This window comes from Octopus sinensis, linkage group LG2 (assembly GCF_006345805.1).
Source record: "Octopus sinensis linkage group LG2, ASM634580v1, whole genome shotgun sequence".
In the NCBI taxonomy this organism is placed as follows: Eukaryota; Metazoa; Mollusca; class Cephalopoda; order Octopoda; family Octopodidae; genus Octopus; species Octopus sinensis.
The window spans coordinates 192352704-192365203 of record NC_042998.1 but is presented as its reverse complement, the minus strand read 5'-3'; the positions used below and the strand labels follow the sequence as shown (position 1 = coordinate 192365203).

The 12500-nt window shown below is 34.8% G+C and overlaps 1 protein-coding gene across 1 annotated transcript in view; it reads right to left on the bottom strand.

Moving 5' to 3' along the window:
* The window catches only part of LOC115232440 (innexin unc-9), a 677230-nt gene that overhangs the window by 647132 nt on the left and 17598 nt on the right, over nucleotides 1-12500 (bottom strand). The window lies entirely within an intron of this gene.

Here is a 12500-nt window from a genome sequence, read left to right as displayed (position 1 = left end):
TAACACACAGCAAGAACAAAGAGACAAAAATAAAATAACTGTTTAAAAACTCTTTCTAAAAATGCTCGATGATGTTATCTGGGGTGTGGGGTTTCGAGTTGACATCGTTCCACCTTTTCATTTATCATTACCATTCTTTTCATTCGATTTTATTTCCCCCCACGTTTGTGCTTTGCCCGTCCTTGTTTGTCCCCTCTGTGTAAGGTCCTGCGTGGCCAATAAAGAAATTCAGAAGTAGTTGAGTCGTTGTACGAGTTCCCATTTGGAGTTAGTATCAGTTACGTGATACATACGAGTTCGAGTTACCGCCAAGGTAGACGTTCCAAAGTCATTGTCTTGCGGAGCTATCAGCAATGGTACGATAGACGAGTCAAAGATAATACGACGCGGAATACCTATTTTTTATTACCCACAAGGAGCTAAACATAGAAGGGACAAACAAGGACAGACATAGGTATTAAGTCGATTACATCGACCCCAGTGCGTAACTGGTACTTAATTTATCGACCCCGAAAGGATGAAAGGCAAAGTCGACCTCGGCGGAATTTGAACTCAGAACGTAGTGGCAGACGAAATACTCGCCATAACTTAATAGTGGCGATAAGAATATTACAGTGCCGACAATAACATACAAGTGGACGAGGATCCACATTATAACAGAATTGAACTTCAGAACCTGAATTTCCCAGTGATTTAAAGGTTTAGCACATATCATTCTCATGTTCATAGGTTTAAAGAATTTCTGAGTCAGAGGTTCGTCTAATAGTAATGAGTTCAATTCGTGATCAATGTTTTCCACAATGAACAGTATATGATCATTGATTAGTCCATTGTTAATTGTTAGCAAAGAAAATTTGTTTACTAATTGTATTATTACTGACCTTAGGAGTCACGTTAATACGTTTATTCTGTAGAGTCAGTTTGTTTCCTTATCAAAATTACTTAACAATCAACATGTCTACATTGCGCTAAAGAACACCATCATGCAAAACAGAAATAGGTTGTTTGCTATGTAAATGTATATACTGGTAAAGCGTTAGTAGTTCAATATACTAGTTTAGTAACTATAGACATAACATCCCAGCCTGGTACACTCCTTAAACAAGAGTCATTCAAGAATTTGCATATCTTCAATTGAAACTGATGTAAGTATGTGTATAGATAATATAATATTGATATCAAATGGAGCTGAATAAAAGTGAAATCACAGTTGCATTGATTATTTTGCTATCTGTCCAAACTTATGCACTTTAGATATGTAACACAAAATTGATTTCCAGAAAGCTGAAATAATTGATAGACTCTACCACAAGGTATCTAACTTATACAAAACGCTATAATCACTGCCATAAATATAGGAAACTCGAATTTTATACCTTCTGAACGTGACAAGAAAAATGAGAAAGTCGGATGTTACATTGAAAAGGAACGAATGCATGTATTTTTGCAGAGTAAATTCTAAGAAGCTATTCTCATTGTAATAATTATTTTTTGGCTGTTTCCCTTGAACGGCAATTTTTCTTATAACTTCTGTTCTCGATTTATAGTAGTCAGTTCTACTAACGTATAGACTAGCATGCGCATTTCTCGATCAGTTTTTATTTTCTTTGTTGCAGACTGACGTGTATACACAAGCTTACACCTTCCTAGCATCAGTTGGTCGGGCAGCCATGTCTAGCATAATCTCCAAAGAAGATAAGTGAGAAATAGAGCGTATTCTGACAGTAGTGAATCTTTGATAAGCATCCATGTGTGAGACTATGTATTTCTTTTAACAGGCAGCGAGAGTAGAATGGCCAGTGATGCGTATCTGATCGCAAAGAACTTCAAAAATAGATTTAAAGATAGTCGCATAGATTCTCAACAAGATATTTTAAAGTAGAACTACATGCTGATATATGATAGATTTCAAGACAGGGGCGTGTAAACAATCACATCATACTTAAGACGTATGTATAAGGCACATCAGGATATCAACATATAAACATATATGCCTAGATACATATATACATACTCATCTAGCCACACATACACACACACATACACACCCACACATGCTCCTTCACATACATTCACATGCATCCGCTACTTCACTTACACATACACACTCTTGTTTGTGTATATAAATATTTGTCTCACCCTTTCAGTATTCCCACGTATATACACAGACATCCACAACGATTAATGCATATATGCATTAATCAAGATACTTGTGTAAATTCTATATGCGAGGGCACATACACACACATTATATATATATGTATATACACGCGCATTCACATAGTGGAAAACTACTTCAGATTCATAAGAGAAGATATCATACATATAAATTATATACTTAGTTTTCGTTAAGAATTGAGTGTTTCCACGTCATTTATTTTTGTTTGTTTACTGAGGGAGAGAAGAAGGGACATGCTCATGACCTTTGAAACGATCTCTTCTACAATGTGGTAAGATCGTTGTTGCAGTTGACTATCAATTGTAAATTTTCCAAGACGACACATCCACAAAATTTCACAAGTAGATGGTTTCTAATAAAGAGCGGGTGTGTTAGCCAAAGTATTTAATGTAGAGCCCTCAAGGTGGGACAGGATAAATGATACAGATATTTTGTCAGTTTAATGGAGCAGATGCCCTTGTTGTAGCATTACTGGGGAAAACGAGACAGAGTGGTGAGTCTGTGGCATAACGGATGTGGCGAGTTAGAGACTACTTTTCAGTTAGTCAAATGGATTCTCATTGGGGTATAATATGAGTGTAGTAAAAGTAGTATACGAAATGTGCGAGCATTTTTTCAGTGAGATAGAAGACTGTTTCCTAGTTACCTATTTCTTTACTACCCACAAGGGGCCAAACACAGAGAGGACGAACAAGGACAGACAAACGGATTAAGTCGATTACATTGACTCCAGTGCGTAACTGGTACTTAATTTATCGACCCTGAAAGTACGAAAGGCAAAGTCGACCTCGGCGGAATTTGAACTCAGAACATAACGGCAGACAAAATACCTATTTCTTTACTAGCCACAAGGGGCTAAACACAGAGAGGACAAACAAGGACAGACAAACGGATTAAGTCGATTACATTGACTCCAGTGCGTAACTGATACTTAATTTATCGACCCTGAAAGTACGAAAGGCAAAGTCGACCTCAGTGGAATTTGAACTCAGAACGTAACGGCAGTCGAAATACTGCTACGCATTTCGTCCGGCGTGCTATCGCTTCTGCCCGCTCGCCGCCTTCACTGTTTCCTAGTTACCTTTAACAGTTGTATATTTGTGGTATGGAGAACACTCTACTATGTCTCTATTGGTTTGTGTACATCTAACATCAGGTGTCTAGAATGCAAAAAGAGGACAACTGTTACTGGTAGGTTAAACAGGAGGGAAGGCGAAATCATTCTCCTTGTGTTATATGTGATTAGAAATAGGAGCGGCTGTGTGGTAAGTAGCTTGCTTACCAACCCCATAGTTCCGGGTTCAGTCCCAGTGCGTGGCACTTTGGGCAAGTGTCTTCTACTATAGCCTCGGTCCGACCAAAGCCTAGTGAGTGGATTTGGCAGACGGAAACTGAAAGAAGCCTGTCGTATATGTCGTGTATGTATATATATGTATGTGTGTCTATATGTTTGTGTGTCTGCGTTCCCCCCGCCCCAACATCGCTTGCCAACCAATGCTACTGTGTTTACGTCCCCTTAACTTAGCGGTTCAGCAAAAGAGACCGATGGGATAAGTACTGGTCTTACAAAGAATAAGTCCTGGGAGTCGATTTGCTCGACTAAAGGCGGTGCTCCAACATGGCCACAGTCAAATGACGGAAGCAAGAAAAAGAGTAAAGAGTATTTAAGTTATTAATATGAAGGAAAGAGTGAGCGGCATAGCTGAGGGGAACATAAAAGCATACTGGAGTTGAGTGAAGTTTGATGGAAGTGAACATAGTGTTCACTACAACAGAATATTGTGACAGAAAATGTCTGATTTCGAGAATGACTAACAGATGGGGTAGATTATCGAGTCGTGTTTCGTGTTAGACACATTGAAGGCTCTCCTTATGTTTAAAACAGCATTGCCTTTATGTCTAATGTGTAATGTAGGGGAGCAAGGTTTTGGTAGATCTTGTTCTCTGATTGTTGAAAAGGACTCATAATAATGAAGTAGATGATTTGTTTTCCGGTTGTTTCTATAACTTTTCAGACGTTGAGAAATTGAAGACGTTGTAACGAAGTCGACAGAATCAGAGCAGTTAACTTTATTATTTATGAATTGCTCTATCTTACACACTCGTCTCGCATCCATCTTTCACTCTTACTGTATCACACCACAGAAATCTCAGTATTACAAAATCCAGTGTTGAGTTGGAGCGAAAGAGAAGAGCGTCTCCTTAGCGAGTATATTATTGATGATTTTTAGCCCTTGGTGTGTTCAGAATATATATAAATCTATATTGGCATTTCAACCATAATCATTTCATTCTTTGTACATTTGTAGGTATATAACTAGAATTTAATTATTCTGTGTGCATTTTATTTAGAATCGTAGAGTATGGTATAAGCAGTGGTGGGTAGTAGAAAACGGGCCGGTTGGGATTTTGAAAATGACACATAGCGGTTTATGTCCTTACACAAAGGAAATTTACTGGCCTTTCGGTTGCTTTACTCGTATGAGAAACAATATATCCTCTAATTGTCTTTAAGTGGTGCTCTATAGCATCACCAAAATTGCGTGCCAAGCACCAAGTCTCCTTTTCAGGACCAGAAAATGTTTCATATTTCATCAGTTTCCTCCTCTTCAGGACCAAAACTGTTTTATACTTCATAGGTTGCTGGTATTCAACAAAATTTAAGTGGGATCCGTATTGAAGTATTTATTACATATATGGAATGGATTCGAATTTACACATTAATAGTCTTGGCCACATTCAAAAGAAAATCATTCGTCTCACTGGTAAACATTAATTTATCTACATGAAACAACCACTCGCTCAAATAGGCTTCAACTTATAATTCCCACTCTCTTGTCTCGTTATTACCACAGCCTCTGATCTGTTGAACTAGTCTTCATTCAGCTCCATCTTACACACTCATCTCTCATCTATTTGCCAATCGTGCTGCATCTTATCAACAAAGCTTAGTATTAAACACCCACAGTTCTTCTGTTGAATATGACGTCAATGTTATCGTTGCAGAAACCAAATTGAACATGAATCACATCCCACTTACCAGTTTGCAGAACAGCTGCAAAAATTACAACATCTTTATAACTGGTATCAGAATATGATTCTCACCGATTATTCGTTTATTGTAGAGACTCAATGTCAGTGCCACGTTTAGTTCATAATTCATATGGATATTTATTTCAGCATTTTAGTGAAAAATACCGCGATAAGACTTAATGTAATGTATTGTGCCACCGAATTCTTCCCACAAGTTATTATTTTTTTTTGTAGTCTAGGCACAGAGCCTGAAGTGGGCCAGTCGATTAGATCGGCTCCAGTACATAACTGGTACTTAATTTATCGACCTCGAAAGGACGAAAGGTAAAGTCGACCGCGGCGGAATTTGAACTCAGAACGTAAAGACAGACGAAATACCGTTAAACATTTCGCCCGGCGTGCTAACGTTTCGCCTTATTTCCCACAAGTTATTGGTCACACCAAGTATATGGTAGAAGACTTATGTTAAAAAGTGCCATGCAGGGGGATCAGTCTTGGAGCAAGTAGTGGTGAAGCGAAATTCTAAGCCACACACTTATTTTCGCACTCATACACGTGTGCACGCACACATATACCCATATACTCTCTCAAACCAAAATAGACCCGAGTCTATACACTCACAGGAATGTGGTCCCACGCTTACCTGTCTCACATTAAAGAAAAAAAAGCAAAATATAGTAATACATGTGCGGTAATATAGGGTTATATTTAACAGACTTTACTGACAGCCTAGACAACCACAAGGCAACATCGCGCGTGCGCACCCCAGACGCAAACACACGTATACACGTACACACACAATCGCATGCACACATGTTTCTGTGTGTTGTGATTTCTAGGGTGTCTGATGATCCCATATTTATTTATCAAAGTGATTAGCATTTTCCTTTGCCATTATCATGTCCATCATTATATCTATATACAAATGCATGAAAAGGCGGGTGAAATGCGTAGCCGTATTTCGTCTGTCGTTACGTTCCGAGTTCAAATTCCGCCGAGGTCGACTTTGCCTTTCATCCTTTCGAGGTCGATAAATTAAGTACCAGTTGCGCACTGGGGTCGATGTAATCGACTTAATCCGTTTGTCTATCCTTGTTTGTTTTCTCTGTGTTTAGCCCCTTGTGGGTAGTAAAGAAATATATATCTATTTACAAATGCATGAAAAGGCGGGCGAAATGCGTAGCCGTATTTTCTCTGTCGTTACGTTCCGAGTTCAAATTCCACCGAGGTCGACTTTGCCTTTCATCCTTTCGAGGTCGATAAATTAAGTACCGGTTACGCACTGGGGTCGATGTAATTGACTTAATCCCTTTGTTTGTCCATGTTTGTACCCTCTGTGTTTAGCCCCTTGTGGGTAGTAAGGAAATATATATACACATGCATGTGTAGGGCACACTTATACTAACGCACGCGTGTACATATGGTTTTAGCAGTTAAGAAGCAAAAGAAAGCGTGCCATATAATATGATGGTGAGTTTCATTTAAGAAATTTTCGTTCCATATTGAAGATATAACTTCTTAATGAGAGGGAAAAACAGTCTTAACTTCATGAATAGAAATTCGAAAACAAATACCGTTTTTTTTTGGGTGACATTCTCAGTTACAGCTTTTATTAATCTAAGAAATAATGACTTTTTTTCAGTTCTTAATATAAAGCGCTTAAATAATTTTATTCAATAGATATCTTCCAGATATCCTATTGTTATAGATCTATTGCTGAAAAAAAAAAAAGCTGTCTTACAGTGAATCTTGGTTGCCATAAATAATGGAATAAAACACAAAGGTTTGTGTTAATAAGAATATAAAGCAGAGGTCATGAACTCTTGGAAATAGCATTATCGCTGAGAACAAATTTTTTTATAAGTATATTGAATGTAGCGTTAACCTTACAAAAACTGTACTTAGAAAAAAAGGGGTTTTGTTTGTTAATTAAGTCTATTCATATTAGTCAGTGACACACTGAGATTTGAAATTTACTCTCATCCTTTCTGACTGCAGTAGACATGGCAGCAGTATTTTATTGAGATTTTAAACACTTGAAATGGTTTATTTACTTCTTCACTACTGATTATCTTCTCTTGCTATTAATGTTTGAAAGCACGCCATATAATACGTCAAGTTTGTAAATATCACTATGACTTTCCAATACCGCAGAAAAGAAATAAAAAATATCAATTTGGAAAAAAATAACATATGGTATGGCCGACTTTCAAAATACGAATACCAATATGTATTCATATCTTTATGGCATTTAAACCAGGAACGTTGAGTTAAATAAAAGAATGACGCATAGTGTCTTAACATATCTCGAAAGAATTTAGTAACAAATAAAGTAGAATGTAAAATATAGTTTCCTCCATAGTAAACTTTGCTTTTAAATTAGATCCGTAAAGTTCCCGTGAAAGTGTCTTTCAATAAAAAAAATATCAACTGATATTAGTGGGTATTTATTTTATCGATCAATGACATACCACATGACTTGCAGTGTTATTTCTAATTAGTTCAGAATAATCTTACATATGATAAAAGACAATTTGTGTCCTGGTGATCATGCTGGTTGAGAGAAACGAAAACAGCCAACGGAGTAACAGTGAGTGATGGTCAGAGACGTTAAAAACAGGCGACCTGTAGTGAAAGGTTTTACTCCGAAGCCGTTGTACAAATTTTTATCGTAAATAATATTTTCTTCAATAATTTCATACATGTACACACGTGTATGTAAATATATACGAAATAAAATATTGTACTCTTTTCTTTTCAAGACATCGTTCACGTAAAACATATATACATACATAATACGTAGCTACATACATACATACATACATACATACATACATACATACATGCATATGTATATGTTTGCATGTATATGCGTATGTATGAGTGTAAGTATGGATGTATATATATATATATATATATATATATATATATATATATATATATATATATATTATATATATAAGCAGCAAGGATATCCAATGAAGTAGCATGAAAACAATTGTACTACACTACCTTGGATATCCTTGTTGCTTATTTTGATTATAATCACCCCATTTGATTTATATGGATAATACCAAACAAAATTCTGGTGCCTTTAACTTAAGTACCATATTCATCTGAATCCATCTATCTATCTATCTATCTATCTATCTATCTATCTATCTATCTATCTATCTATCTATCTATCTATCTATCTATCTATCTATCTATCTATCTATCTGTCTATCTATCTATCTATCTATCTATCTATCTATCTATCTATCTATCTATCTATCTATCTCTCTCTCTATATATATACATATATATATATTATATATATAGTATAGATATATATTATATATATATGTATTATATATATATATATAGATATATATTATATATATATGTATTATATATAATTATATATATATATATATATATATATATATATATATATATATATTATATATATATATGCGTGAGTGTATGGCTGTGTGGTAAGAAGTTTGGTGCTTATTCACAACTGTAGTCATGGTGCAACTATAATTGATATACTTGATCATCAAGCGAAAACAGTATAGAACGTTACTAACAAACTGGTGATATGACCTGACTCTTGAATCTAATTCCACTGTAAGCAAAATATAAGCAACAGTAATAACACTCCTGCATGACGAATGGATTTCGTTGTTAGGCAGAGTTTGAATTTGATCATAAAAGATTCTTTAGTTTCATAAGTTCGTCAGAGAGGAACGGCTTTCATACGCTTCGAAGGTCTCCAAGATTGGTAAAGAGATGGGAGAAGGCAATACAACCCATGGGTTATCTTCAAACTTAAACTTTGAAACACTAACTATAAAATATTTCTGATGTCAATTAGCTTTTCAAGTAACTTACTGTCTCCTTAGTATAGTAGGTATATTAAATAGCATTTAATACAACTGACTTTTTTGTTTCTCTGCTGGAATGTTCAGGAAATATAATCAGAAAATTTGTTCAAAAGTATTTATTGATACTTTCAACTTGCTGTTGAAGGAACTGAAATATATATATATATAGCGTAGAAGGTATGTTAGATATAATGAATATTGGCAGTCAAAAGAACAGGAAATTCTTAAATTATGTGATGCGAGAAACATAAATTGGACTGCAAGACGATTAGATAAAAATTTGTAGACCGACTGTAGAATTATTGTCTGCGTTTACATAGAATAACTTGGACATCAGGCACAAAATACAAGCATTCTTCAGAAATTCTTCGCCAAGAGACTAATCAGATTTATGAAAATAACGAGAAAATATCTTCAAAATATTACAAAAATAAAAGCGTTTTCATATGATTTCACAATTTTCAATTAAAATGTTTTTCTATTTTTTGTAAACTGTAAATTGAAAATCAGTAAGGCAATATTGAAATGCTGATATTCCTTTGTGTCAAAACCATCGGTTCTTGAAACTCTGTATTTAAGCTCAAAGAGAGAAAAGTAGAGAGAGATAGAAATAGAGAAATATTGGGGAGGTGGTGCAAATTTCTGCTATTTGATAAAAAGTATATCGGTCTCATTGTGTCTCGCATACATCGCCGTTAATATATTTATAAAATTAAATCATCAAATTATTTTGATCACAAATTTTGTTGTCTACTACCAACTCAACATTTGTGGTTCTGGCAGTTTAGATCAGTAGACACAATATACATACATACATACATATATATATATATATATATATATATATATATATATATATATACATACATACATACATACATACATACATAAATACATACATACATACACACTCATATATATTATTGGAATACCTACGTACAAACATACATATTTAGCTAGATGCTAATATACGTACATACAAGTATACATACCTACCTACCTACATATATTCTTACATATGCATGTGTGTGATCACATGTGGAATTTCTGCTACGTGTGTGGTATATTGTGAGTGTAGTGTGTGTGTGTGTATGTCTGTATGCATGTGTCTGTGAGAAAGAGAGAGAAAATAACACAGGAAGTAGCCTGGGATATCATTAGAAGGTCCAATCGTTAATAAATAAAAGGATAATTTATCAATAGAACAAACACACACACACACACACATACACAAGTAGCAGACAAAACTTACATATACAAACATAATTTCTCCCACACACATAAGTCTAAACAGCGAAGCCTGACCACAGAAATGGAAAACTTTAATTGTCTGTCACATCTTGCTGACACTTTTATCGTTCTCAGTTATTTATCTCGGACAAAATCAATAATATATAAATCTAGTAATTCTACAAAGTGCTTTTTCTCATTTTGAACTGAGATATAAAGATGTGTACTTTATTTAGAATTGGATAATTTTATCAGGATTCTTCTTTGTAATGTCGAATAAAAATAAAGATAAAGATATTAATAAGATATTTGATAATTGTTCTAAATATATTATTTCGCAGATATTTCTAAATATATTTCTTGAATATTTCAAAGAATTTGTTGGAATTGCTTTTCTTTCTTTTAAATTGTGTCTTATGGGAATTACAGCAACAAAAATTCAAACTACTATCTAACAATTAACAAACTATTGTATTGGAAATACTGTTCTTTTTTTATTCCCCAGAAAAACAACCAAAAAGCTTCAAAATTCAATAATGATTTTGTGTTTTCGATAATTTCATATATTTATGAAAAATTGCTTCGAAGAAAATGTAATCATCCAGGGAGTCCCGAATGCGAAACAATTTTATTGTTTAGAATCATTGCATATCTTTTACGTCCCTTCCGTTTTTGGTAAAGACTTCAATATGGCAACCTAAAATTTCTTTACGTTTAAAATTTCTGTGTTACTCTCACTAAAAAAAGTAATAACGCATTTATTCTCTTTCAAGCATTCGTAATCAAGAATAGGGCAAATTCACTGCTGTATCTAAAAATAATAAGACTATACTTTCAGTATAAAATGCCTGAGACGGTCACACCATTCCTTATCATTCTGGTAGTTTCAGACATCAAGTTTTGCGGAAAAAATAAATCTATGTGGTTTAACAACTTCAAAAAAATATTTAGCGAGAAATAATCTGTTGATCAATTCTTTCTCTACTACATCTTTGATTCGACCTAGATTCTTCCCGGCAGTTCCGACGGGCGTAAAATATGAGTTTTTATATTTTCCGATCCTCTGCCATTAATCAATGTGTACAGGTCATGTTACATTCTCCATTGCTTTAAAAGTACTAGTGTTCGAGATTACGTTAAAAATATTCTACATGTCTCTCAGCCATCTCACATATCTTTCAATTATTCTGGTTATTATTTTTTTCTGCATCATTTCTCTTAGAAAAATCTAATGATTTGCTACTCCCCCAGTAGGCATGCTGTTTTAGCTGTCTCTGTCCCCGCCTTTTCTCAGACGATGTTACTCTCGTTGACTTAAATGCATGGCATCTCTTTGGCTCTCCCCCACACTCACACCAATGCTGATGATCCAATAGCTGAAACACCATCAAGTTGTATTGATCTACAGTCGTTAATACCCTAACTACCCGGAAAGTGACCGAAATATCGAAAGTCCAGACACTCTTGGACTATCTTTCTCCTTTATACCAGCTTTTACATACATCTCTTCTCATCAGAGAATCTTGTTATTGCAAAATCAAAATCCTTTATCCAATATTCTCATATTCTTGAATCCAAACATTCTATCAGTTTCTCATCAGCAATTCCTTTTCTTCAACACACCTGAGACATCTAATCGGGTGACGCCTGCCATCATCATAATTACACCCATTCATATTGCGTTGTTAATTAAAATAAAGACGAAGAGTACTTTCTGCCAAGAAAGAAAAAACGAATTTACCCATTTTTACCAGTTCAAATGCCGTTAAATAAAACCAAACACTGTGATGGATAGCATCTGAAAAATATTGGGAAAGCACTCAAATATTTCTCTTCAAACAGATCTTAGCTCAACTGTATATTCGTCGTTGCTGTCGTATTGTGTAACCTTTGATTAAACCTGGTCAGACATATGATAAAATATATTGCAAATTTCAACATCCTGTCCTGTCAGGGGTTAACTAGAACTATTTTATCTATTTTTCGGCCTGTCATTATCTAAGCAGACAACTGTGACTTGAAGGGGTTTTAGCGCTATTTCTATTAGATCAAGTATTCATGTAGAGGATTCCTGCGGAAAGTGAAACATCAACTTTATTGTGCTTACAAGTGTGGGAGATCCCGGAGAAGAACAAGACTGCTACTCCGCATCGTAAGTGACAAAATCATATATATTGCGAATATTATCG